The following is a 22,699-nucleotide window of genomic DNA, read 5'->3' on the forward strand; positions in this document are numbered from 1 at the left end:
TAAATTATTCTTTTCTTAACCACTGAAATTGAATATGTAAAATAAAAAATGTCAGAAATTGGTATTTTATAAATGAAGGCATTTCATTTTCAATAAATGACATCTTTTGGCAAATGATTTAGCTAAATAGGACTTTTGTAATAGTAGGCCTATTTTTTGACAAAGGCCTCAGGAAATGTAGGTACTGTAACCTCTCCTATCTTTCCTTTGTTACGTTTCCCCTATATTTTGAACAATCCTTTTTTATTTGGACTGTCCAAAATCATTGGTTTTATTCAATAAATTTCGTAAGATAGTGTTACACCATCACGAACGGTAAGCAAAACTAGTCACATAGATGTTGCAGCTACTTTGGTACATAAAACATTGAAATCAACAAGGTTAAGGTAGCTTAATAATTACCATATATTGCAAAAACTGATTCAACCCTGCCTAGCGCAGTTGGTCTTTCCCACCTTTTAAAACACGTCATGTTTAATCGTATGGAGTCTTGAATAATTATTTTTTTTTTTTTTTTTTTTTTTTTTTTGTTACAACAAAGATAAAATACTTGAAAATAAAATTTGTTGCTGATTTTACAAATCGATGCAATCTTATGTTTTTTGAAGATATTTTTTCTACGTCAAGATGTTCGTGGCTTTGCCAACATATAACGTTAAACAAAATTTTAATATTTAAAATTAAAATTAGAAGTTAATATCGAACATCAGGGTATTTTTTTGGGGGGGGATGGGGGATTTTAAACTAAACAAGATACACATTATGCTTTCAGTTTTGTACAAAGGGCGCTACCTCAAGAACGGCTAGGGGTACTACGTTGAAATTGTCACATGTTCAATGGGAAATTCAACTAAATCAAAATACCCTATTTTAAAATTGTTTGATCTTCTTTTGTGGGGGGGGGGTGGGTCCAATAGGAGCTGTACAATTTTACTCGTATAGTCAAAATATAGATCCGGTGTATTTTATTTATAAAAAGGGTTGTTTTCTGTAATTTATGGTTTTATGATATTTATAAATTTTTGATATATTGAGTCATTAAAACAAAGAATATATTTTTCGTTTCATGTTTTTCTAAAATTTTAAGAAATTTATGGTAAATAGTAATTTTATTCATGATTAGTGTAAAATCATGTTAAAAAAAAAAAAATCAAATGAATTTAATATTATTTATTTTGGAAAAGATAACTTTGATATCTGGCGATTAGGACGTTTTTATCAGAAAGAAAACATGTTTTTACTATCTAAAAGCATCTAGAACCTTGATTTGTCAATGTGAAAATGTTTCACAACATTTGAATTTATCAAATCATTCTTATTTGGCTTTTGAGCTGCCTTGATCCGGAAGGTGATGCTCCAGGGGCAAATGTGGCTTTGGGGCTGGGGGGAGGGTCACCTCCCGCCAAACGCTTTTACCCAGCTCAGCCGTAATTTGGTCCCCCCCCCTCAGCTGCCCTGTACTTACGGCAAAATATAATGTAAAACCAAAACTAAGCCTTAAAAATTCAAGGATCCAGATAAACAGGCCAGTTTTGTATTTTTAGTAGCCTAAATCTATGTCTGATTTTGTCTTTTTGAATAACAAGCTTTTCCAAGTCATGGTTTTAAAATTTTCCTTTTACCATTAAAATTTTGAGATAAACTTTTATATCATGGAAAATGTTTTGTGTTATTTATAACAATGTTACGACATAGTGATAAGTGCGTTGAATGTTACTAGAGGGTTACAACCGAAATGAAATCTGTGAACAAGTTTTTTACTCATATTCTTATATAGTCTTTGATAAACTTTTTTAATTACCGCTTCTCGGCCTTTTGGCTAAGATCAAAGTGTAGTATCTGTTCTTATCAGCCTAATATCTGATAAGGTCCCTGCATTGGGCCCAGAATTTCAAACTGACTATTGAAAAATAGAAAGACGTCGTGGCTTGCTCCACTCCGTTAACACGTTAATACGGTATTACAGTTCCGCTAAGATTAGCGCTCTCTTCTCAAGATGAAATCAAAGCTCACGAACCTTCAACTTTGACGTCTTATGCGCTTCCTTATACATTGTAGAAACCATATCTGTAGTTTCCTAGCCGTTGAATATATTGAATGTATATTTTTTTTTTGATCCGAAAAACTGTTAATAATTTACAAAATTTAATGGTGAAAAAGCCAATGACCACTCGCCATAATTAAAATCCCCAAGTTGGATTGAAGTCCCCAAGCATCTTTTTTGAAAATAGTAGGCAATTATTAAATACTGAAATTTAAATTGAACCAAGATTCGAACAGAATTGCCGAAGTGATTGTTTTGGCCTCAGAGAGCTTGGTTCTGTGGTGAGTTGTTAGTAGTAGTAGTAATGACTAAAGCCCCCTTTGGTTGTTAACGAGAAGAACGGCCACTGGGTGCTCAGAAATAAAAGTTTTGACTTTTCAGTCATATTGATAACAGAGTGAGAAACCCTTGATTTTCTTTTCTCAAATAGCTAAACTTGTATTCAAAGGATCAAAATGTTTGCATATGAAAATGAAATGGGGAATTTCTATTTACAAAAATGATTTAGAGACTTGATTAATTGATGTGCAAAAGTTTTGAAAACCTGGATCTGGCTAATAAATTGAATCTTCTGAGTGACATTCCAAGCAACGGGATTTATGTCGAAAGATTTAGATTTCTAAATCTTTATTTAGTAAAATGTTAGATTTCTAATGAAACATACTTACCTGGCTGGGGAGCTGCCTTGATCATGAAGGAGGCACTCCCAGGGTGAGGCCTTTCCATTGCACTTCGGTTTGGCTGACCCCTGTGATCACCTCCAATGGGGGTAACTCAACAGCGTAATTTTTGGTAGTGGGGGACTGCGTTCGCGCGGACCCCTGCCCACACTCTGTAAAGTTTTGTCCTATGGGAATTCTTTGTATGTGACGTATTTATCAGTTGTAAGGAAAAGCACACAGTTTGATATTGTTAAGGCAGCAATGGGACATGTAAGATTGTTCATTGGGCTCTTTTAAAAAACGAATTTCTTGAGAAACTTACATGTTTGAAATATTACGGAAGAATTGTGCCTAAAATCCCAAGCATATGAGAGAATTGGGCGTATGCTCTATAGATTCTTTATGAATTTTGTTTTCGAAAATTATAATTAATTTTGAATTAATTATTAATAAATTATATATTGATCGAATACTAGGCAGTATAATTTTTGTAATTAACAATTTATATTCTTGAAAAATTTACCGTACCGTGGTCCCCCCCCCCCACATTTCTTCAAGTGCAATGCGTTGGCCACATATCGAACTAAAAATTCCTTCACGACTGCCAAGCTACATGGAATATTTAACTCGGGGGGGGAGACTTTGGCAACAGCCATTGATCGACCACTCAGTTACATTACAATTATTTTTGAGCCTGATTACTGAATATTTATATTATTTTCTGTTGATGTAGTTTTTGTACCATGTCATTAAAGTTGCCCATGAATTGCTGCTCATTGAATATGTTTTCTCATCATATGATTTTTTCGCCCATATTTACTTGATTGAACATTGAATTCCTTATTACTTTCGAACCTTGTTAAAAAAAAACGATAAGGATTTACTAGGATTTAGTTATGTATACTCAAGTCATCTCTAGCTATTTTCATAGCTTTGGCCTCTCCTACTGTCGAGTAAATCTTTTGCCTTTTAATAAAGACTACCGGAGGTGGGGGCACTTTATGCGTCTTAACAAATTTTTGAATGTCGAAAGGCAGGCTAGCCTATACTCTTACTGCATGTTCTAATATTTCAAGATCACTTATCTGACAAGCCCGATTACTTAGCGTTTGACGAAACGTAAATGACATGAGAGGTCAGTAGGACTACTACTTGAGGAAACGGTCTTGATTAGTAGTCAGACAAGTAACACTGGAGAATGGAGGATAATTGAAGTCATACATGAACAAAAATTCAATCTTTTCAAAAATGAAAAACAAATTGTGAATTTTGGGCAGATAGCAAAATGGGACAGTAATTGTGAAATGTGGCACACCTTCCAGGTGTTTTTAAATAAGCCATGTTCATAGTGAAGCATAAATTATTAGTGTTGTTATTCACCTAGATGCATGCAGCTTTTTTGTGCTAAGTATTTTTTGTCATCTTTTACAGATTAAACCCAGGGACACTAATTTTAAGCGGGTGAGGAATGCTCCAAGGCACTCTTGGCTCGGTGTAATAACGAGCCAAGTCCTAAGCGCTCTTGGGTCCCATTCTCTTAGGACCTTCATTCCTCCTTTGTCTAGTAACAGTATTTCCATTCCAGTTTAGAAGGTTTTTATAAAATTAAATGGGATAAATTAAATTAAATAATTTCTTTTTAATATATACTATTTTATACAAAATTTTTGTATATATTTTTGCACATGAGGGATGATGGGGGGTAAAGCATATCATACATTGAATACACAACCTCACATCTGTACATATCTCCCTTCTAAACTCCCCAAAAAAGAATCCTTTAAATATTGAGAAATCACGCTTTGGCATCAATTTATCTTGCAAATCACCCGTTGTCTGCTAATGAAATAGCAGTTTGACGGGTTTCATGACTGGTTTCTTTGATATATTATATAGCGATGCCTGCATAATGCACCAGTACCCCGTAATTTATTTAGGCTAAAAAGTAAAGAGCAAAGCATGGCTCAAGAAATCTGAACAAAACTAGCACAAGTCCATACAGAATATTACTCCATAAGACATTGATCTTCTGCACTTGAAAAATCAAAAGATACTACCATCTTGGAATGCGACGTCCCTCGTACTACTTTGTTTCTACTAAGTCCTTCAAGCTCGAGTCCATCTTATAGGACTTATGTTTCATTTTCTATTGCTTTTCTACGGTTCAAAGCTTAGGGTTCTTTAGTAAGTTACTAATAAAAATACTAATAAAAATACTAATAAAAATAAAGTAAGTAATCATATACCTGATGAAGTCTTACTGTATTGTTTCTGTGTATTTTGCTCGGGTGATTAAAAATTCAGCTTTTGTGTCCATCTTTGGAGCAAATTTAATAATGTCATAATATAAGTTGTATTATTACCACGTCGCATGAGTGACGCCCTGCAGATGTAATGGGGGGAGGGGGGGTAAATGGAGGCAAGGGGGAGTTCTGTCAAACCATTCAAGATACAAGAGTATTTTTTGTTTTTTTTCTTGAAAAGGTGCTTGGTTTTTTTTTGTATTTTGTTCCATAAATTTTAAAAAAAGAGGACTTTCCCTCCCGCGAACTTACTGAATCTTAATTTCAGTAAGATGCAGCTTTTCAGTGCTAAGTATTTGTTGTTATCTTTAACAGATTACACCCGGGGCAGCTAATTTTAAGCGGGTCAGGAATGCTCCAAGGCACTCTTGGCTCGGTGCAATAACGAACCAAGTCCTAGGCGCTCTTGAGTCCCATTCTCTTAGGACCTTCATTCCTCCTTTGTCTAGTAACAGTATTTCCATTCCAGTTTAGTTTTTTTTTATAAAATGAAATGGTATAAATTAAATTAAATAAATTCTTATTAATATATATTTTTTTATAAAAAATTTTGTGAGATTTATTTGCAATTTAGGGAGGGTGGGGGGTAAAACATAGCATACATTAAATATGTAACCTAACTTAAGTACATTTCTCCCTCCTCTATCCCCCCAAAAACAATCGTTTAAATATTTAGAAATCAGGCTTTGGCATCAATTTATCTTGCAAATCACCCGTTGTCTGCTAATGAAATAGCAGTTTGACGGGTTTCGTCAGTTTTGTTTTTTTAGTAGTCTAAATCTTTGTCTGATTTTGGCTTTTTGAATGACAATTTTGTCCAAGTCTTGATTGGAAAATTTTCCGTTTACCATTAAAATTTTGAGATAAACTTTGATATTATGGGAAATGTTTTATATTGTTTATAAAAATCTAAAGCCAAAGTAATAAGTTCGTTGAATGTTATTAGAGTATTGCAACCGAAATTAAATTTGTGAAAAAGTTTTTTACTCGTATTCTTATATACTCTTTGATAATCCTTGTTTGATAATCGCTTCTCAGCCCTTTGGCTAAGATCAAATTGTAGTATCTGTTCTTATCAGCTTAATATCTCGTACGGTTCCTACATGGGGCCCAGAATATTAAACTGATTATTGGAAACCAGAGGGATGTCTGGGCTTGCTCCGCCCCGTTTACGTGTTAGGCTGGTATTGCAGTACCTCCGGGATTGGTACTTCCCTCTGAAGAGGAAATCAAAATTCACGAATGTTCAAATTTGATGTTTTACGCGTCTTCTTATACGTTGTTAAAACCATATTTGTCGTTTCCTAGTCGTGGAATGTATATATATTTTTTTTTTTGTGATCCGAAAAACTGTTAATAATTAATGGTGAAAAAGCCAATGACCACTCGCCATAATTAAATTAAAATCCCCAACCTGGATTGAAGTCCCCATGCATCTTTTTTGAAAATAGTATGCAATTATTAAATACTGAAATTTAAATTGAACCAAGATTCGAAAAGAATTGCCGAAGTGATTGTTTTGGCCTCAGAGAGCTTGGTTCTGTGGTGAGTTGTTAGTAGTAGTAGTAATGACTAAAGCCCCCGTTGGTTGTTAACGAGAAGAACGGCCACTGGGTGCTCAGAAATAAAAGTTTCGACTTTTCAGTCATATTGATAACAGAGTGAGAATCCCCTGATTTTCTTTTCTCAAATAGGTAAACTTGCAATCAAAGGATTAAGATGTTTGCATATGAAAATGAAATGGGACATTTCTCTTTACAAAAATGATTCAGAAACTTGATTCATTGATGCGAAAAATCTTTGTAAGCCTGCATCCGGCTAATAAATTGAAGCTTTTAAGTGACATTCAAAGGAACGGGATTGATTTCGAAAAATATTAGTAAAATGTTAGATTTCAAATGTAATATACTAACGTGGCTGGGGAGCTGCCTTAATCATGAAGGAAGAACTACCAGGGTGAAGTCTTTCAAGCGCACTTGGTACTGAACAACTCCCTTGAGTACTCCAATGGGGGGAACTTACTGGCGTACATTTTGGCCGTTGGGGTTAATGGTCACGTAGACTCATGCCCAAACCTTGTTTAATTTTCTCCTGTCGGCATCCTGTGTATGTTATGTATATATTAGATGTAATAAAAAATACACAGTTTGTTATTGTTAAGGCAGCAATGGGACCTGTATAATTGATCATTGGGCTCTTTTAAAAACCTAATTCCTTGAGAAACTGACATGTTTGAAATATTACGGAAGAATTGTGCCTGAAATCCCAAGCATATGAGAGAGTTGGGCGTATACTCTATAGATTCCTAATGCATTTTTTTTCGAAAATACTCTGTAATTATTAAATACTGATTTTTAAACTAACTAGGAATCGAACCAAATTGCTGAAAATTAGATTAAGTCATAAAGGCTAGTCTTAAAAAAGTGAAATGCCTGGGGTCCCCCCCCCCACATAAAAAAACTAAAAGTGCGTGGGAACACTAAAAACCAACAATTTACTTCCCTCTTCCACCACGTAGGGGACTAGTTAACTAGGGGGGGGGGGGACTGGTGCGCTCGTACTCTATAGCCACCTAATGTAAATTCCCCCAATTTTTGAGCATGTTAAATTCAAATTTATGTTATTTTATGTTTATTTAGTTTTTTTAGAATGTCATTAAATTTGCCCATGCATTGCTGCTAATTTAATATGTTTTCTCATCATATGATTTTTTTGCCCATATTTACTTGATTGAACATTGAATTCATCATTACCTTCGAACCTTTTCAAAAACAAACGATAAGGAGTTACTAGGATTTATTTTTATACACTCAGGTCATCTCTAGCTATTTTCATAGCTCTGGCCTCTCCTCATATAGAGTTAATCTTTCGCCTTTTACTAAAGATTATCGTAGGGAGGGGCACTTTATGCTTCTTAACAAATTTTTGAATGCCGAAAGGCAGACTGGCCTATACTCTTGCTGCATGTTCTAATATTCCAAGATAAGTTATCTGACAAGCCCGATTACTCAGCGTTTGACGAAACGTAAATGACATGAGAGGTCAGTAGGACTACTACTTGAGGAAACGGTCTTGATTAGTAGTCAGACAAGTAACACTGGAGAATGGAGGATAATTGAAGTCATACATGAACAAAAATTAAAAACAAATTGTGAATTTTGGGCAGATAGCAAAAAGGGACAGTAATTGTGAAATGTGGCACACCTTCCAGGGGTTTCTAAATAAGCTATGTTTATAGTGAAGTAGACATGATTAGTGTTGTTATTCGCCTAGTTGCATGCAGCTTTTCAGTGCTAAGGCTCGGTGCAATAACGAACCAAGTCCTAGGCGCTCTTGAGTCCCATTCTCTTAGGACCCTCAGTCCTCCTTTGTCTAGTAACAATATTTCCATTCCAGTTTAGGAGGTTTTTATAAAATGAAATGGGATAAATTAAATTAAATAAAATCTTATTAATATATAATAGTTTATGAAAATATTTGGTAGATATATTTGAACTTTAGGGAGGGTGGGGGGTAAAGCATAGAATACATTAAATACGTAACCTAACCTAAGTACCTTTCTCCCTCCTCTATCCCCCAAAAAAAAATCGTTTAAATATTGAGAAATCAGGCTTTGGCATCAATTTATCTTGCAAATCACCCGTTGTCTGCTAATGAAATAGCAGTTTGACGGGTTTCGTCAGTTTTGTTTTTTTAGTAGTCTAAATCTTTGTCTGATTTTGGCTTTTTGAATGACAATTTTGTCCAAGTCTTGATTGGAAAATTTTCCGTTTACCATTAAAATTTTGAGATAAACTTTGATATTATGGGAAATGTTTTATATTGTTTATAAAAATCTAAAGCCAAAGTGATAAGTTCGTTGAATGTTATTAGAGTATTATAACCAAAATTAAATATGTGACCAAGTTTCTTACTCGTATTCTTTTATAGTCTTTGACAATCCTTGTATAATAATCGCTTCTCGGCCTTTTGGCTAAGATCAAATTGTAGTATCTGTTCTTATTAGCTTAATACCTCGTACGGTTCCTACATGGGGCCCAGACTATTAAACTGACTATTGGAAACCAGAGGGATGTCTGGGCTTGCTCCGCCCCGTTTACGTGTTAGGCCGGTATTGCAGTACCTCCGGGATTGGTACTTCCCTATCAAGATGAAATCGACATTCACGAATGTTAAACATTGATGTTTTACGCGCCTTCTTATACATTGTTGAAACCATATTTGTAGTTTCCTAGTCGTTGAATGTATATATTTTTTTTTTTAATCCGAAAAACTGTTAATAATTTACAAAATTTAATGGTGAAAAAGCCAATGACCACTCGCCATAATTAAATTAAAATCCCCAACTTGGATTGAAGTCCCCATGCATCTTTTTAGAAAATAGAATGCAATTATTAAATGCTGAAATTTAAATTGAACCAAGATTCGAACAGAATTGCCGAAGTGATTGTTTTGGCCTCAGAGAGCGTGGTTCTGTGGTGAGTTGTTAGTAGTAGTAGTAATGACTAAAGCCCCCTTTGGTTGTTAACGAGAAGAACGGCCACTGGGTGCTCAGAAATAAAAGTTTCGACTTTTCAGTCATATTGATAACAGAGTGAGAATCCCCTGATTTTCTTTTCTCAAATAGGTAAACTTGCAATCAAAGGATTAAGATGTTTGCATATGAAAATGAAATGGGACATTTCTATTTTCAAAAATGATTCAGAGACTTGATTGATTGATGCTAAAATTCTTTGTAAGCCTGCATCCGGCTAATAAATTAAAGCTTCTAAGTGGCATTCAAAGGAACAGGATTGATGTCGAAAAATATTAGCAAAATGTTAGATTTCCAATGTAATATACTTACGTGGCTGGGAAGCTGTCTTAATCAGGGAGGAAGCGCTTCCAGGGTGAAACCTTTAAGGAGCACTTAGTACAGAATAACTCCCGTGATTACTCCAATGGGGGCAACTTAATGGCGTAATATATAGCAACGGGGGATAGTGTACACGTGGATCCATGTCCACACTCTGTAAAGTTTTGTCCTGTGGGCATTCTTTGTATGTGACGTATTTATTAGTTGTAAGGAAAAGCACACAGTTTGATATTGTTAAGGCAGCAATGGGACATGTAAGATTGATCATTGGGCCCTTTTAAAAAACTAATTCCTTGATAAACTTACATGTTTGAAATATTACGGAAGAATTGTGCCTAAAATCCCAAGCATATGAGAGAGTTGGGCGTATACTCTATAGATTCCTAATGCATTTTTCTTTGAAAACACTCTGTAATTATTAAATACTGATTTTTAAACTAACTAGGAATCGAATCAAATTGCTGAAATTTAGATTAAGTCACAAAGGCTAGTCTTAAAAAAGTGAAATGCCCTTGGTCCCCCCCCCCCCACATTTCATCAAGTCAAGTGCGTTGGCAACATATCAAACTAAAAATTCCTTCACTACCGCCAAGCTTCTTGGAATATTTAAATAGGGGGGGACTTTGGCGACAGCCATTGATCGACCACTCAGTTACATTACAATTATTTTTGAGCCTTATTACTGAATTTTTATGTTATTTTCTGTGGATGTAGTTTTTGTACCATGTCATTAAAGTTGCCCATGAATTGCTGCTCATTGAATATGTTTTCTCATCATATGATTTTTTGGCCCATATTTACTTGATTGAATATTGAATTTCTCATTACTTTCGAACCGTGTTAAAAACAAACGATAAGGATTTACTAGGATTTAGTTTTGTATACTCAAGTCATCTCAAGTTATTTTCATAGCTCTTGCCTCTCCTCATATCAAGTTAATGTTTTGCCTTTTACTAAAGATTACCATAGGGATGCGCACTTTATGCTTCTTAACAAAATTTTGAATGCCGAAAGGCAGACTAGCCTATTCTCTTGCTGCATGTTCTAATATTCCAAGATCACTTATCTGACAAGCCCGATTACTTAGCGTTTGACGAAACGTAAATGACATGAGAGGTCAGTAGGACTACTACTTGAGGAAACGGTCTCGATTAGTAGTCAGACAAGTAACACTGGAGAATGGAGGATAACTGAAGTCATATATGAACAAAAATTCAATCTTTTCAAAAATGAAAAAGAAATTGTGAAATTTGGGCAGAGAGCAAAAAGGGACAGTAACTGTGAAATGTGGCACACTTTCCAGGAGTTTTTAAATAAGCTATGTTTATAGTGAAGTAGACATGATTACTGTTGTTATTCACCTAGTTGCATACAGCTTTTCAGTGCTAAGGCTCGGTGCAATAACGAACCAAGTCCTAGGCGCTCTTGAGTCCCATTCTCTTAGGACCTTCATTACTCCTTTGTCTAGTAACAGTATTTCCATTCCAGTTTAGGAGCTTTTTCTAAAATTAAATGGGATAAATGAAATGAAATAAAATTGGATGAATATATAATAGTTTAGAAACAAATTTGGGCTATATATTTGCACTTTAGGGAGGGTGGGGGTAAAGCATAGCATATATTAAATACGTAACATAACTTAGGTACCTTTCTCCCTCCTAAACCCCCCCAAAAAAAATCCTTTAAATATTGAGAAATCACGCTTTGGCATCAATTTATCTTGCAAATCACCCGTTGTCTGCTAATGAAATAGCAGTTTGACGGGTTTCGTCAGTTTTGTTTTTTTAGTGCAATAACGAACCAAGTCCTAGGCGCTCTTGAGTCCCATTCTCTTAGGACCTTCATTCCTCCTTTGTCTAGTAACAGTATTTCCATTCCATTTTATTATTTTTTTCTAAAATTAAATGGGATAAATTAAATTAAATAAATTCTTATTAATATATAATATTTTATGAAAAATTTTGGGCGATATATTTGCAATTTCGGGAGGGTGGGGGGTAAAGCATAGCATATATTAAATACGTAACATAACCTAAGTACCTTTCTCCCTCCTCTATCCCCCAAAAAAAAATCGTTTAAATATTGAGAAATCAGGCTTTGGCATCAATTTATCTTGCAAATCACCCGTTGTCTGCTAATGAAATAGCAGTTTGACGGGTTTCGTCAGTTTTGTTTTTTTAGTAGTCTAAATCTTTGTCTGATTTTGGCTTTTTGAATGACAATTTTGTCCAAGTCTTGATTGGAAAATTTTCCGTTTACCATTAAAATTTTGAGATAAACTTTGATATTATGGGAAATGTTTTATATTGTTTATAAAAATCTAAAGCCAAAGTGATAAGTTCGTTGAATGTTATTAGAGTATTGCAACCGAAATTAAATTTGTGACAAAGTTTCTTACTCGTATTCTTATATAGTCTTTGATAATCCTTGTTTAATAATCGCTTCTCAGTCTTTTGGCTAAGATCAAAGTGTAGTATCTCTTCTTATCAGCTTAATATCTGATACGGTCCCTACATGGGGCCCAGACTATTAAACTGACTATTGGAAACCGGAGGGATGTCGGGGCTTGCTCCGCTCCCTTCACGTGTTAGGCCGGTATTGCAGTACCTCCGGGATTGGTACTTCCCTATCAAGAGGAAATCAACATTCATGAACCTTAAACACTGACGTCTTACGCGCTTCCTTATACATTGTAGAAACTATATCTGTAGTTTTTTAGTTGTTGAACGTATTGAATATATATATTTTTTTATCCGAAAAAAACGAAAAACTGTTAATAATTTACAATAATTAATTGTGAAAAAGACAATGACCACTCACCATAATTAAATAAAAATTCCCAACCTGGATTGAAGTCCCCTTGCATCTTTTTTGAAAATAGTATGCAATTATTAAATGCTGAAATTTAAATTGAACCAAGATTCGAACAGAATTGCCGAAGTGATTGTTTTGGCCTCAGAGAGCTTGGTTCTGTGGTGAGTTGTTAGTAGTAGTAGTAATGACTAAAGCCCCCGTTGGTTGTTAACGAGAAGAACGGCCACTGGGTGCTCAGAAATAAAAGTTTCGACTTTTCAGTCATATTGATAACAGAGTGAGAATCCCCTGATTTTCTTTTCTCAAATAGGTAAACTTGCAATCAAAGGATTAAGATGTTTGCATATGAAAATGAAATGGGGCACTTATATTTAAAAAAATAATTCAGAGACTTGATTCATTGATGCTAAAAATCTTTGTAAGCCTGTATCCAGCTAATAAATTAAAACCTTTAAGTGAAATTCAAAGCAACAGGAGTTATTTCGAAAAATATTAGTAAAATGTTAGATTTCAAATGTAATATACTTACGTGGCTGGGAAGCTGTTTTAATCATGAAGGAAGAACTTCCAGGGTGAAGTCTGTACATTGCACTTAGTACTGGATAACTCCTGTGATTACTCCAATGGGGGTAACTTAATGGCGTAATTTTTGGCAGTGGGGCATTGTGTTCACGTGGACTTATGTCCACACCTTGTTAAGTTCTGTCCTGTGTGCATTCTTTGAATGTTATTTTTATACTGTTTGAAATAAAGAGTAAGAAGTTATTGATTGTTAAGGTCACAATGTCACCTGTGAATGTGAGCAGTTTGCCCTTTTAAAAACCTACTTTCTTTTGTTAATTGATTCTTTGAAATGTTACTGAAGAATTATGCCTAAAATCCCAGGAATATGGGAGAATTAGTCGTATGCTCTATAGATTCCTAATGCATTTTGTTTTCGAAAAGACTCTGTAATTATTAAATACTGATTTTTAAATTGAACTAGGAATTGAATCAAATTGCTGAAATTTAGATTAAGTCACAAAGGCTAGTCTTAAAAAAGTGAAATGCCCTTGGTCCCCCCACATTTAAAAAAGTCAATTGCTTCGGAAAAATATACAACTGAAAATTACTTAACACCCGCCCCGTGTAGTGTACTCTTTAAATAGTGGGGAACTTTGGCGACCGTACAAGCTAGAACACTCCGTTAAATTAAAATTGTTTTTCATACTGATTACTGAATTTTCATGTTATTTTCTGTTGATGTAGTTTTTGTACCATGTCATTAAAGTTGCCCATGAATTGCTGCTCATTGAATATGTTTTCTCATTATATGATTTTTTTGCCAATATTTACTTGATTGAACATTGAATTTATCATTACTTTCTAACTTTGTTAAAAACAAACGATAAGGATTTACCAGAATTTAGTTTTGCATAATCAAGTCATCTCAAGTTATTTTCATAGCTCTTGCCTCTCCTCATATCAAGTTAATCTTTCGCCTTTTACTAAAGATTACCGTAGGGATGGGCACTTTATGCTTCTTAACAAATTTTTGAATGCCGAAAGGCAGACTAGCCTACACTCTTGCTGCATGTTCTAATATTCCAAGATAAGTTATCTGACAAGCCCGATTACTTAGCGTTTGACGAAACTTAAATGACATGAGAGGTCTGCAGGACTACTACTTGAGGAAACGGTCTTGATTAGTCGTCAGACAAGTAACACTGGAGAATGGAGGATAATTGAAGTCATACATGAACAAAAATTCAATCTTTTCAAAAATGAAAAAGAAATTGTGAAATTTGGGCAGATAGCAAAAAGTGACAGTAACTGTGAAATGTGGCACACTTTCCAGGAGTTTTTAAATAAGCTATGTTTATAGTGAAGTAGACATGATTACTGTTGTTATTCACCTAGTTGCATACAGCTTTTCTGTGCTATGGCTCGGTGCAATAACGAACCAAGTCCTAGGCACCCTTGGATCCCCATTTTCTTAGGACCTTTAGTCCTGCTTTGTCTAGTAACAGTGTTTCCATTCCAGTTTAGGAGGTTTTTCTAAAATGAAATTTTATAAATTAAATGAATTAAAATATAATAGTTTATGAACAAATTTGGGCTATATATTTGCACAGTTGGGAGGGTGGGGGGTAAAGCATAGCATACATTGAATAGGTAACCGAACCTCAGGCCCTGTCTCCCTCCTAACCCCCACAAAAAACAATCCTTTAAATATTGAGAATTCACGATTTGGCATCAATTTATCTAGAAATTCACCCGGTGTCTGCTAATGAAATAGCAGTTTGACGGGTTTCGTCAGTTTTGTTTTTTTAGTGCAATAACGAACCAAGTCCTAGGCGCTCTTGAGTCCCCATTCTCTTAGGACCTTCATTCCTCCTTTGTCTAGTAACAGTATTTCCATTCCAGTTTAGGACGTTTTTCTAAAATGAAATGAGATAAATGAAATGAAATAAAATTGGATGAATATATAATAGTTTAGAAACAAATTTGGGCTATATATTGGCACATTAGGGCTGGTGGGGGGTAAAGCACAGCATACATTAAATATGTAACCTAACCTAGGTACCTTTCTCCCTCCTAAACTCCCCAAAAAAGAATCCTTTAAATATTGAGAATTCACGCTTTGGCATCAATTAATCTAGCAAATCACCCGTTGTCTGCTAATGAAATAGCAGTTTGACGGGTTTCGTCAGTTTTGTTTTTTTAGTAGTCTAAATCTTTGTCTGATTTTGGCTTTTTGAATGACAATTTTGTCCAAGTCTTGATTGGAAAATTTTCCGTTTACCATTAAAATTTTGAGATAAACTTTGATATTATGGGAAATGTTTTATACTGTCTATAAAAATCTAAAGACAAAGTGATAAGTTCGTTGAATGTTATTAGAGTATTGAAACCAAAATTAAATTTGTGAAAAAGTTTTTTACTCGGATTCTTATAGAGTCTTTGACAATCCTTGTTTAATTATCGCTTCTCGGCCTTTTGGCTAAGATCAAAGTGTAGTATCTGTTCTTATTAGCTGACGATATCGCGAGGTCCCGGCCTTGGGTCCAGACCTTTGCTCAGTCTATCGGTATACAAGAGACTACTTGGGCGTGTGCTACCTCGTCTTTACGTTAACTCGTTATAATCATATTTCCGGGACTAGCATTCTCCGTCGAAGATTTCACTAAAATTCACTACCGTACAAAATGGATGCCGAGCTTGCCTCTTAAACGTTGTTAAAACTTTACCGTAATTTTTTCACCGTTTAATATATTTATTTTTTTATCCAAAGAAAACGAAAAACTGTTAATAATTTACAAAATTTAATGGTAAAAAAGCCAATGACAACTCGCCATAATTAAATTAAAGTGCCCAAGCTGGATTGAAGTCCCCATGCATCTTTTTTGAAAATAGTATGCAATTATTAAATACTGAAATTTAAATTTAACCAAGATTCGAAAAGAATTCCCGCAGTGATTGTTTTGGCCTCAGAGGGCTTGGTTCTGTGGTGAGTTGTTAGTAGTAGTACTAATGACTAAAACCCCCTTTGGTTGTTAACGAGAAGAACGGCCACTGGGTTCTCAGAAATAAAAGTTTCGACTTTTTAGTCATATTGCTAACAGAGTGAGAAACCCTGATGTTCTTTTCTCAAATAGGTAAACTTGCAATCAAAGGATTAAGCTGTTTGCATATAAAAATGAAATGGGTCATTTGTATTTTCAAAAATAATTCAGAGAATTGATTCATTGATGTTAAAAATCTTTGTAAGCCTTCATCTGGCTAATAAATTGGAGCTTCTGAGTGGCATTCAAAGCAACGGGATTTATGTCGAAAGATATTAGTAAAATGTTAATTAGTTAAAAATGTAAAATGTTAATTAAAATGCATTAGATTCCTAATGCATTTTGTTTTCGAAAAGACTCAGTAATGATTAATAACTGATTTTTAAATTGAAAGATGAATCGCACCAATTTTCTGAAAATTTGATCAATACGTACAGGCTAGTCTTAAAAATTTTAAATTCCCTTGGTCCCCCCCCCCACATTCAATAAAGAACCGTGAGTTTGACCACTCTAACACTTCCTATTACTTCCCTCCTGAACCGCGTCTGGGACTATTTCCCTAGGGGGGGACTGTTGCGCCCGTCCACGATAGCAACATAATGTAAAGACACATAATGGTTGAGCCTTGTAAAGTACGTTGCATGTTCTTTTATATGTATTTAGTTTTTTTACCATGTCATTAAAGTTGCCCATGCATTGCTGCTCATTGAATATGTTTTCTCATAATATGATTTTTTTGCCCATATTTACTTGATTGAATATTGGAGTTCTCATTAACTTCGAACCTTGTTAAAAACAAACGATAATGATATACCAGGATTTATTTTTGCATACTCAAGTCATCTCAAGTTATTTTCATAGCTCTTGCCTCTCCTCATATCAAGTTAATCTTTCGCCTTTTACTAAAGATTACCGTGGGGAGGGGCACTTGATGAGTCTTAACAAATTTTTGAATGTCGAAAGGCAGACTGGTCTATACTCTTACTGCATGTTCTTATGTTTCAAGATAAATTATCTGACAATCCCGATTACTCAGCGATTGACAAAACGTAAATTACATGAGAAGTCTATAGGACTACTACTAGAGGAAACGGTCTTGATTAGTAGTCAGACAAGTAACACTGGAGAATGGAGGATAACTGAAGTCATACATGAACAAAAATTCAATCTTTTCAAAAATGAAAAACAAATTGTGAATTTTGGGCAGATAGCAAAATGGGACAGTAATTGTGAAATGTCGCACACCTTCCAGGTGTTTTTAAATAAGCCATGTTTATAGTGAAGTAGAAATGATTAGTGTTGTTATTCACCTAGATGCATGCAGCTTTTTTGTGTTAAGTATCTTTTGTCATCTTTTACAGATTAAACCCGAGGACGCTAATTTTAAGCGGGTGAGGAATGCTCCAAGGTACTATTGGCTCGGTGCAATAACGAGCCAAGTCCTAGGCGCTCTTGAGTCCCATTCTCTTAGAACCCTCATTCCTCCTTTGTCTAGTAACATTATTTCCATTCCAGTTTAGGATTTTTTTATAAAATTAAATGTTATAAATTAAATTAAATAAATTCTTATTAATATATAATTTTTTATAAAAATATTTGGGCGATTTATTTGCAATTTAGGGAGGGTGGGGGGTAAAGCATAGCATACATTAAATACTTAACCTCACCTAGGTACCTTTCTCCCTCCTAAACCCCCCAAAAACAATCGTTCAAATATTGAGAAATCAGGCTTTGGCATCAATTTATCTTGCAAATCACCCGTTGTCTGCTCATGAAATAGCAGTTTGACGGGTTTTATGGATGGTTTACTTGATTTTTTATATAGCAATGCCCGCATAATTCACCAGTACCCTGTAATTTATTTAGGCTAAAAAGTAAAGAGCAAAGCATAGCTCAAGAAATCTGAACAAAACTAGCACAAGCCCATACAGGATATTAATCCATAAGACATTGATCTTATGCACTTGAAAATTAAAAAGATACTACCATCTTGGAATGCAGCTTCCCTTGTACTACTTTGTTTCTAGTAAGTCTTTCTAGCTCGAGTCCATTTTATAGGACGTTTCTTTCATTTTCAATTGATTTTCTGTGGATCAAACATTAGGGCTCTTTAATAAGTTACTAATAAAAATACTAATAAAAATACTAATAAAAATAAAGTAAGTAATCATATACCTGATGAAGTCTTACTGTATTGTTTCTGTGTATTTTGTTCGGGTAATTAAAAATTCAGCTTTTGTGTCCATCTTTGGAGCAAATTTAATAATGTCATAATATAAGTTGTATTATTACCAAGTAGCATGAGTGAATACCAGCAGCTTTAGTGTGGGGAGGGGGGGTATTTTTCTGCAAGATTTAGTTCTTACTCCCCCTTCCAGATTCAAGAAAGTCTTTTTGTGGATTATTCTTGAAAAGGGGCTTTTTTTTTTTTTGTATTTTGTTCCATAAATTGGAAAAAAAACAGACTGTACCTCCCTGTATTATAAAGAATACACTTCCCATACCTTGGGCCGTGTCTAGAATTTACCTTTGGAGGAGTGGTGTTTAAATGTTTAAGAAAAACTCATCAAAATTTATGTTCAATGCACGGCGTTTCGTTATAATGTATCAGACAAAAATATAGGGGGGGGACTAGATAGGACCGAGCCTCTATAATTTTCGTGAATTGACACACTTGATCGTCACCAGTTTAGTCGTTGGGGAAGAGGGGACATTTTTCTTGTAATATTTGCTCGGCTCATTTTGAATCCTGTTTTTGTGTTTATGTTTTTGAGCAAATTTAATAACATCACAACATAACTTGCATTATTGTCTAGTAGGATATATCAGCGTAAATGGCTATTACGTTGGAAATTGAACTAAATAAAAATTCACTATTTGCATCCAAGGTTGGAAAAAGTGTGTATACGTTATATTTATGGAAAAATCAAGGAAGTTAAGTTGAAAATTCCCGGGTCTGTGGTGTGTAATAGTTGCGTACTATCTGTTTCTAGTCAAGGTTGTAACATGATATGAGCTGAAATCTCTTCAACCGTATATAAACAAAAAGATTATGAAGATTTACAACTTATTTATATTTGTATATATTTCCCCCAACCCATCAGTCGAAAGAATTTTAGTACAACTTTTATTAAGAAATTGGGTACTCTTGCATTTTGCGGGAATTTATAAAATTTCTTTTTTGTTTAATTATAATTAAATAAAATAAAATATTATTATTTTATATTTTTTTAGAAAATTTTTTGGGCTTTATTTTTGCACTTTAGGTGGGGGGAGGAGGGGTTGGGGGGATTGTAAAGCATAGCATATATTAGATACGTCACCTAACTTAGGTACCTTCCCCCCCCCCTAAACCTCAAAAAAAAACCGTCTAAAATCATATGCGTAATGAAAACCACGCTGACATTGCCTATTCTATATCGGTAAAAATGTTTAAAACGGGTTTTATCATTGACTACTCTATATTAGTAAACCCTGGAAGCCTGTAGAATTTAGGACCACCAAAAGTTGTTTCAAAAATTGCCTGATATATAAATAGGAATCTAAAATTTTAATTCTTATATAGAGAAACGGACCATATCTAAAATATTCTTTTCTTAACCAATGAAAAGGAATATGTGAAATAAAAACTGTCAGAAATTGTTATTTTATAAATGACAGAAATTTTTATTAAATAAATAACATTATTTGGCACGTGATGTAACTAAGTAGGACTTTTGTAATAGTATTTCAAGGAGGCACACTTGTGCCTCTATAAAGAGGCGACCCACCACAATGTTAAGCGATTTCAGGTCCTAGAGGTCACAGAGAGACGGCGGTGATCGCATTTTGTAGCCCAAGCTCAAACTAAGAAACTTGCAAAATTTCATCCTCCTCCAACTTTATCTACATGGGGTAAACTGGGCCGGAAGTTCCGACCCTCCCACCACAGCTCCCCTTTAACGTTGTCCGATTGGGCTGAAATTTAAAGGTTAAGCTTTTCTAGGGCCCGGGAGCTTATCCTCGAAATTTCAGCTCAATCCGATCACTCCTTCCCTGTTTTCAAAAAACCAAATATAGCCACTTAAAATTCATTTCTTTTTTTTTTCTTAGCCACGCCTACAGGCCACAGTTGGCAACGGATCCGGTTGACTGAGGACTCATTCCAAGCAGAATTCGACCTGGTAGGGCCTTTTGATATTTTCAGACCGAAAAAATTACCCCCCGAATGTACATTTACGAAAAACCCTGTTTTCCTATATTAGCCCATGTTAATTTTTCCCACCACAACCCCCCTTTAACGTTGTCTAATCGGGCTGAAATTTAGAGGATAAGCTTTCCTGGGGCCTGGGAGCTTATTCTCGAAATTTCGGCTCAATCTGATCACTACTTCCCTGTTTTCCAAAAACCACATATCAAGATTTTTGGGAATTTGCTTGCGTCGAAAATAGCTACACTTTGCTAAACAACAATTACTATTGTGTTTGTATAGTCCAGCGGCTGAGACTCCCGACTATCAGGCGGAAACCCCGGGTTCGATTCACCATCAGAGCAACTTTTTTATATCCTTTGAAAAGAAACTCAGTTTCTTTTTTAAATTATTTGAAAAAAATTACGTTTTCTAAAGAGTTAAAGAGGCTGAGTTACAAGGTCGACCCTTAAAACGTACAGGGATTAGGAGGCACAGTTGGGGGGCTGTTAAAGAGGCTGAGTCACAAGTTCGAACCTTAAAACGTACAGGGATTAGGAGGCACCCTGTACGACGTGATTTGAGTATTCAGGAATTAAAAGCCTTAACACAAGAATGTTCAAGAGCGGGGGTTTGGGGGGCGGCAGCCCCCCAACTTTAACTCCTGACACGATCAGCTAACAGTTAGTCAAGCAATAATAAGTAATAAACTGTACAAAAACGTGCAGAAATTATTTGAAAAAAACTACGTTTTCTAAAGAGTTAAAGAGGCTGAGTTACAAGGTCGAACCTTAAAACGTACAGGGATTAGGAGGCACAGTTGGGGGCTACCACCCCCAAACCCCCGCTTTCGCAGCCTTTAAATATAAAAAAAAATTTCTTTAAACTGAAAGTAAGGAGCGACATTAAAACTTAAAACGAACAGAAATTATTCCGTATATGAAAGAGGCTGTGCCCTCCTCAACGCCTCGCTCTTTACGCTAAAGTTTTTATTGTTTAAAAAAAGAGTTGTGAGAAAGTCAAACTTTAGCGTAAAGAGCGAGGCGTTGAGGAGGGCACAGCCTCTTTCATATACGGAATAATTTCTGTTCGTTTTAAGTTTTAATGTCGCTCCTTACTTTCAGTTTAAAGAAATTTTTTTTTATATTTAAAGGCTGCGAAAGCGGGGGGTTTGGGGGGTGGTAGCCCCCCAACTGTGCCTCCTAATCCCTGTACGTTTTAAGGTTCGACCTTGTAACTCAGCCTCTTTAACTCTTTAGAAAACGTAGTTTTTTTCAAATAATCTTAACAAAGGCATCACGATATATAGGTACTGTACCGTGTCCTATCTTTCCCTTGTTACGTTTCCCCTATATTTGGGACAATCCTTTTATATTTGGATTGTCCCAAATCATTGCTTGTATTCAATAAATTTCGTAGGATAGTGTTAAACCGTCACGAACAGTAAGCAAAACTAATCACCTAAGTGTTGCAACTCCTTTGGTACATAAAACATTGAAATCAACAAGGTTAATGTAGGTTAATAATTAGCATATACTTCAAAATCTAATTAAACGCCTCCTAGCGCAGTTGGTTTTTCGCACATGTTAAATAAATGCCGGATAAATGGTTTGGTGTGTTGATTATTTTATTTTTAATTTTATTTTTTTTTTTTTGTTTTGTTAAAAAAAAGAAAAAAAAATTTAAAAAAAAATTTTTTGGGGATGTATCAAAACTTTGCAATCTTATGTTTTTTTTTGAATTTTTTTTTACGTAAATATTTTGGTGGGTTTGCCAACATATAAAGTTAAACAAAATTTTAATATTTAAAATTAAAATTAGAAGTTAATATCGAACATCAGGGTATTTTTTTTGGGGGGGGAGAGGGGGGATTTTAAACTAAACAAGATACACATTATGCTTTCAGTTTTGTACAAAGGGCGCTACCTCAAGAACGGCTAAGGGTACTACGTTGAAATTGTCACGACATGTTCAATGGGAAATTGAACTAAATCAAAATACCCTATTATCAAATTGTTTAATTTTCTTTTGTGGGGGGGGGGGGGGTCCTTCAGGATCTGTACACTTCTACCCTGATAGATAAAATATCGTTTCTTTGTATTTTATTTATAAAAGGGATTGTTTTCTGTAATTTAGAGTTTTCTGCTATTTATAAATTTTTGATATACTGAGTCACTAAAACAAAGAATATGTTTTTCTTTTCCCGTTTTTCGAAAAATTTACGAAATTCATAGTAAATAGTAATTGTATTCCTGTCTATTTTAAAATCCTGTTTAAAAAAAAAACTCATAGGAATTTACTATGATTT

The 22,699-nt window shown here is 34.8% G+C and overlaps 7 non-coding genes and 5 pseudogenes across 7 annotated transcripts; all 12 read left to right on the forward strand.

Moving 5' to 3' along the window:
- Positions 1-1,799: 1,799 nt before the first annotated feature.
- Positions 1,800-1,991, forward strand: LOC148956462 (U2 spliceosomal RNA). The gene has a single exon (XR_016142628.1). It is a non-coding gene; the product is annotated as a U2 spliceosomal RNA (small nuclear RNA).
- A 713-nt stretch (positions 1,992-2,704) lies between these two features.
- Positions 2,705-2,868, forward strand: LOC148956463 (U1 spliceosomal RNA). Its single transcript, XR_016142541.1, has one exon. It is a non-coding gene; the product is annotated as a U1 spliceosomal RNA (small nuclear RNA).
- Positions 2,869-3,634: 766 nt separating this feature from the next.
- Positions 3,635-3,751, forward strand: LOC148956464 (U5 spliceosomal RNA; annotated as a pseudogene).
- A 2,284-nt stretch (positions 3,752-6,035) lies between these two features.
- Positions 6,036-6,227, forward strand: LOC148956465 (U2 spliceosomal RNA). The gene has a single exon (XR_016142626.1). It is a non-coding gene; the product is annotated as a U2 spliceosomal RNA (small nuclear RNA).
- Positions 6,228-7,843: 1,616 nt separating this feature from the next.
- Positions 7,844-7,960, forward strand: LOC148956466 (U5 spliceosomal RNA; annotated as a pseudogene).
- A 1,002-nt stretch (positions 7,961-8,962) lies between these two features.
- LOC148956467 (U2 spliceosomal RNA) lies at positions 8,963-9,154 on the forward strand. Its single transcript, XR_016142623.1, has one exon. It is a non-coding gene; the product is annotated as a U2 spliceosomal RNA (small nuclear RNA).
- Positions 9,155-10,773: 1,619 nt separating this feature from the next.
- On the forward strand, positions 10,774-10,890 carry LOC148956468 (U5 spliceosomal RNA; annotated as a pseudogene).
- Positions 10,891-12,301: 1,411 nt separating this feature from the next.
- LOC148956469 (U2 spliceosomal RNA) lies at positions 12,302-12,493 on the forward strand. Its single transcript, XR_016142621.1, has one exon. It is a non-coding gene; the product is annotated as a U2 spliceosomal RNA (small nuclear RNA).
- Positions 12,494-13,199: 706 nt separating this feature from the next.
- Positions 13,200-13,360, forward strand: LOC148956470 (U1 spliceosomal RNA). Its single transcript, XR_016142584.1, has one exon. It is a non-coding gene; the product is annotated as a U1 spliceosomal RNA (small nuclear RNA).
- Positions 13,361-14,121: 761 nt separating this feature from the next.
- Positions 14,122-14,238, forward strand: LOC148956471 (U5 spliceosomal RNA; annotated as a pseudogene).
- A 1,403-nt stretch (positions 14,239-15,641) lies between these two features.
- On the forward strand, positions 15,642-15,833 carry LOC148956472 (U2 spliceosomal RNA). The gene has a single exon (XR_016142564.1). It is a non-coding gene; the product is annotated as a U2 spliceosomal RNA (small nuclear RNA).
- A 1,248-nt stretch (positions 15,834-17,081) lies between these two features.
- On the forward strand, positions 17,082-17,198 carry LOC148956473 (U5 spliceosomal RNA; annotated as a pseudogene).
- Positions 17,199-22,699: the final 5,501 nt, after the last annotated feature.

The sequence above is a fragment of the Artemia sp. Qi Xiang Cuo genome, chromosome 1, assembly GCF_049724085.1.
Source record: "Artemia sp. Qi Xiang Cuo chromosome 1, ASM4972408v1, whole genome shotgun sequence".
In the NCBI taxonomy this organism is placed as follows: Eukaryota; Metazoa; Arthropoda; class Branchiopoda; order Anostraca; family Artemiidae; genus Artemia; species Artemia sp. Qi Xiang Cuo.